At 42.7% G+C, this 5,000-nt stretch overlaps 1 protein-coding gene and 1 long non-coding RNA gene across 12 annotated transcripts in view; one reads left to right on the top strand and one right to left on the bottom strand.

Moving 5' to 3' along the window:
- LOC135098499 (uncharacterized) overlaps positions 1–778 on the top strand; it is a 37,301-nt gene extending 36,523 nt beyond the window's left edge. For all 8 annotated transcript variants that reach the window (XM_064000898.1, XM_064000902.1, XM_064000903.1 and 5 more), the window contains one exon: positions 1–778. This exon is cut by the window's left edge and continues 1,144 nt beyond it. The gene's annotated coding sequence lies outside the window, so the exon portion shown is untranslated.
- Positions 779–835: 57 nt separating this feature from the next.
- Positions 836–5,000, bottom strand: part of LOC135098498 (uncharacterized) — a 5,675-nt gene continuing 1,510 nt past the window's right edge. The window contains exons 2-6 of one of the 4 annotated variants that reach the window (XR_010267083.1): positions 4,014–4,166; positions 2,153–2,285; positions 1,732–1,846; positions 1,384–1,589; positions 836–969 (exon numbers count right to left, since the gene is read on the bottom strand). This is a non-coding gene — a long non-coding RNA (uncharacterized LOC135098498). The remainder of the gene's footprint in view (positions 970–1,383; positions 1,590–1,731; positions 1,847–2,152; positions 2,286–4,013; positions 4,167–5,000) is intronic. The other 3 variants (XR_010267084.1, XR_010267081.1, XR_010267085.1) reach the window with 3 other exon arrangements.

Below are 5,000 nucleotides of genomic sequence, written 5' to 3'. Positions count from 1 at the left end.
TATTTAGGTGAAAGATAAGCAGTGTTTTTTAATTAGATACAGAAGTGGTGTGTGTGTTTTTTTGGTGTTTGGTAAAGGATGAACTGTTGTAATTGAAATGGTGTTGAGGATTGTGAAAATTTTGTTAAACTTATTTCATAGTATCTAATTCTTTTCTGTGGTCTTCTTCCTCCTCCTCTTTTTTCTTTCTTTCTTGTGTTCCTTCTTCCTCTTTCCCTTTCTTTTCTTTCTGGTGTTCCTTCTTCTTCCTCTTCTTTCTCTTGTCCTTTTCTTTTCTTGTTCCTTCTCCTTTCTCTTCTTCCTCTCTTCCTCTTCCTTCTGTCTTTTTGTTGTTTTGTTTTCCTTCTTCCTCTTCCTCTTCTTCCTTTGTTGTCTTGTCTCTTCTTCCTGTCTTCCTCTTTTAATTTACTGTTTTATGTTCCTCCTCCTCCTCCTCCTCTTCCTCTCTTTCATTCTTCCCCTGTCATCCTCTTCACTTCTTCATTCTTCCCCTGTCATCCTCTTCACTTCTGTCTTCCTTTAATTCATATGTACCTCCTCCTCCTCATCATCCTCCTCTTTCTCTCTTCCCTGTCTTTTCCTCCTCATCTCCTCATCATCATCCTCTCTCTCTCTTCCCTGTGTGTTTTCCTCCTCATCATCCTCTTCCTCTCTTCCCTTTGTCTTTAAGTAAAATTCAGGTTTGTCTATGTTGTTATTATTATTATTATTATTATTATTATTATTATTATTATAACATTCTAAACTTTTCTATAAGGATTAAATTTTGATATATTGACTTAAAGTTTTTAATAATTATTTTTTGAGTAAGAAAGGGAGAAGAGAGAGAAAATAATTGAATCTTAACCCTTTATTTTCTTAATGTCATAAACTTTTACAGAACATAGCATTTTCTTCCTCTGATGATGTCCGTCTGTCTGTCTGTGTGTGTGTGTGTACGTACTGCAGGGTGCTGGAGACGCGCACAACCTGAGGAGACAGTGAGTGTTAAAATGGGCGGGGGTGCGGGCCTATATTGGTGGAGGGGGCTGTGGTTGGTGACTGTGGGTAAGTCAACATACTGTGGGGGACATACTGTGGGGCTGTGGGCTGTGAGAGAGAGAGAGAGAGAGAGAGAGAGACTACTACTTCATATTCTTTTCTTCTTTTCTCCCTTTCTCCTCCTCTTCCTTTCTCTTCCTCCATTCCATTCCTATACTCTCTCTCTCTCTCTCTCTCTCTCTCTCTCTCTCTCTCCTCTCACAAAACACACACAGAGGAAGAAGAAGAAGAAAGATGAGCAAGAAAAACAATAAGAAAAAATAAAACAAAGAATCACACAAGCACACAATTACAAACATGCCCCTTCCCAGAACACCCCCATCACCCCATCACTCCACACACCAAGTCAACCACCACCAGCGTGTACTCTCTCGTCCCCAAGTGTCAGATCCCACTCGAACTTGGCAGAGAGGTGGTCCTTGAAGTGCTGAGCCTTAAGGACCAAGGCAGGTTGGCGGAGTTGTCCTTGATGTTGGTGAAGAGAGCGTTGAGTGCAGAGGCAAGGAAGGTTGTTGGACTACAATGTTGATGAATAGGTCTTCAGGGATCTGTGGGGAAGGAAAGGGTTAAGTTAACGTAGATAGAGAGAGAGAGAGAGAGAGAGACAACTTTATATATAGAAAGACGAAAAATATAGTGTAGGACCAAGAGGAGCTTTGCACACAACTGCAGCCCCTCCAGCAGCAGCACCTCTGCCTGGCACAGATGCTCCTCCACACACCTCCACTGGTCCCAGCCATCCCACACCTGTGCCACCAAGAAGCTGACGAAGGCCACCTGGAGCTCTGCCACTAAGCTGTCCGGCCTGCAAGAGTAATCCGAATCACAATTTATTTAATACTGTACGTAATTGTGTGTGTGTTGCTACTGGTGTTACTAATGCTATTATATAATAGCTGGTGTTAAAAAAATATACAATAACTACTACTACTATTACTACAATTAGAGAGAGAGAGAGAAGAAAAACAGACAGACAAAGAGAGAGAGAAGATATTGAGAAGAAAAAGATAGAAAAGGAGGAAAATAAATATATACTAAAAATTTCATAATAAAGAAAATAAGTACTACTACTACTACTACTACTACTACTACCACCACCACCACTACCCACCATACCAATCAACTTCAAACTGTAGGAAGAGTAAAGACTATATTCTGACTTCACTAGCCCCCTCTCTGTAGGTTCTGGTGGGGGGCTGGGTGAAACAAAATATAGTCCCTTCCCTCGGCTTCATTTCTGGGAGCTGTGGGTGGGGGGTGCTGTGAAGTGGGTGGTGAGGTAATGGGCTGGGGGGTCTAATGGGTTTGTGGTGCTGTGTGGGGCTGTTTGTGAGGCTCCTGTGATGTTTGAGAGGCCTGTGGAAGCTGTGTGTTGCTGTTCTGGTGGTGTATGAAGGCTGTCAGGGGCTGTGGAGGGCTGTGAGGAGGTGGAGAAGCTGCTGTGTGTGTCTGTGTGTCTTGGGAAGATCTGAACCCAGGAGGTGGAGGGGGCTGCTGTGTGTGTCTGCGTGTCTTGGAAGACCTGAACCCAGTGACAGGTATTAATTTTGCTGCCGAACAAACTCAACCTCGAAAATAAGGAGAGAATTAATGGTTGATAATAATAATAATAATAATAATAATAATAATAATAACAATAATAATAATAATAATAATAATAATAATAATAATAATAATAATAATCTATCTGAATTAATGGCTGATAATATAGTAATAATAATCTGTCTGTCTGTCTATCACTATATCAAGCTGGTAATCCCACATGGGGAGGCTCAGTCAAGACGCACACACATACACACACACATGGTAGTAGTTGTAGTAGTAGTAGTAGATGATAGATTCTACTACTACTACCATCACTACTGCTATTGCACACCCAAGCTCAGCCAACGCACAAATGCACAAACACACAAATCACCATCACACTGGGTTGTAAGTGTGAAGGAGGAGACCCACCTGTATTGAAAACGCTGGACAGAAACCTTTAATTCAAGACACAGGAGGAGGAGGAGGAGGAGGAGGGGCAAAATTTGTAGTGGAGCAGGAAATGGCGGCCGTGCTGGAGCCAAGAATTAGCCAGAATTTTGCGCAGTATAACTGAACGAGAATGAAAGACTGTCCAATCATTAATTTCAAACTACAGGAAGAATCAAGACTATATTTTGTAAACTTCATGAGGATAAATATTCAGTAAGGAGCAAAACTCTTCTCTCACAATACAATTTGTATGCAAGTCTTCATTTACAAACTGCTTACTACAAAATTTCCAAGCAAGCCTTCTGAGGGTTTAGGCAAATGAGGGCACAGAAAACACTATTTGCCAAGAATTTTAACAGGTAGCATGAAGTAGTCAGAGGGTGGAGGAGAGGGAGAAACAAGCCCTGAATCTTCCAAGGTAGAGTTTTTAGCAAAGGTCTGAGCAAGGAGTTCAGCTTTAGAGACATGTGTTAGCAGTGGAAAATGCCATCGCCAAGAATTTTAACAGGTAGCATGAAGTAGTCAGAGGGAGGAGGGAGAAACAAGCCCTGAATCGTCCAAGGTAGAGTTTTTAGCAAAGGTCCTGAGCAAGGAGTTCAGCTTTAGAGACAGATGTGGTAGCAGTGGTGCCATGTGGTTGAAAATAAAGGAGGGAAACAAGAAGAAGCAAAGTTATTGGAAATATTTTCAGCTTGGTGCCAGAAGTCACAAGGGAAGTTAGATATTGAAAGGTTCTGACACTGTTACATGAAGTTTTGGCTAGTTGGAGAACAGACTTGGCATGGTTCCAGGACAGAAATATGAAGTGCATGAGATTCCTGTGATGGAAGGCTTAAGTACCTTTTGTGGGCCACCTCTCTATCATGTATAGCACGAGAACAAGCTGTGTTAAACAAAGATCTGGAAGGTTAAAAAACAGTGAGGAATGTACACCTCCATGCCAGACGTTACTAATACGATTACTACTACTACTACTATTATTACCACCTCCACACCTGACAGCGGGATCATCCACTTCAGTTCTGTCTCCTCCATGTGCTGAGTGAGAGAGATCCACTTCTTCCAGGACTCATGTGGATAAGGGCCAAGGAATCTATCCATCTGCTGTAAATTTGAATGGATTCTCTCCACTTCATCCACATTTGGTTCTGTTGGAAGTGAAGAGAGAGAGAGAGAGAGAGAGAGAGAGAGAGAGAGAGAGAGAGAGAGAGAGAGAGAGAGAGAGAGAGAGAGAGAGAGAGAGAGATGAGAGAGAGATGAGAGAGAGAGAGAGAGAGAGAGAGAGAGAGAGAGAGAGAGAGAGAGAGAGAGAGAATCATCTTAAACAAAAATAATGAATACACAAAATAAAAAAAAAAATATATATAAAAAAAATAAATAAATTCATCCACTTACCCACCCTTCTACCCATCCACACACACACACACACACACACACACACACACACTTATTCATCCACTATCCTCATAATGCCTAATAACAACCTCTCTGGGGCGGAAGAAATGGAAGAAACCTGTATGTGGAGCTATGTCCCCTTGGAGGCTGACTGCACTGTGGAGGAGGAGGAGGAGGAGGAGGAGGAGGTGGAGGTGAGGTGGAGGTGGAGGTGGAGGTGGAGGTGGAGGTGGAGGTGGAGGTGGAGGTAGTGGTGGTGTTTGTAAGGCAGCAATGTATGTAGTTGTATTTCACGGACTCTCTCTCTCTCTCTCTCTCTCTCTCTCTCTCTCTCTCTCTCACTCCTCTAAACCACTCGCTGACATTCCAAAAGTGTGGGCGCCTTCCTGTGCCAGATGCCCCCCCCACCCCCCCCCCCTGCTGTGACATGCCTGCTGGGGAGGGTGTGTGGTTAGCTTAGGTTAGGTTAGGTTAGGTTAGGTTAGGTTAGACTAGGTTAGATTAGGTTAGGTTAGCAAGGTTAGGTTAAGTTAGGCTAGGCTAGGTTAGGTTAGAGATGAAGTTAGGTTAGGTTAAGTTAGGCTAGG

The sequence above is a fragment of the Scylla paramamosain genome, unplaced genomic scaffold (genome assembly GCF_035594125.1).
Source record: "Scylla paramamosain isolate STU-SP2022 unplaced genomic scaffold, ASM3559412v1 Contig66, whole genome shotgun sequence".
Classification (NCBI taxonomy): domain Eukaryota; kingdom Metazoa; phylum Arthropoda; class Malacostraca; order Decapoda; family Portunidae; genus Scylla; species Scylla paramamosain.
Note: the sequence above shows the minus strand (reverse complement) of the source record. Positions and strands in the feature narration are given on the sequence as shown.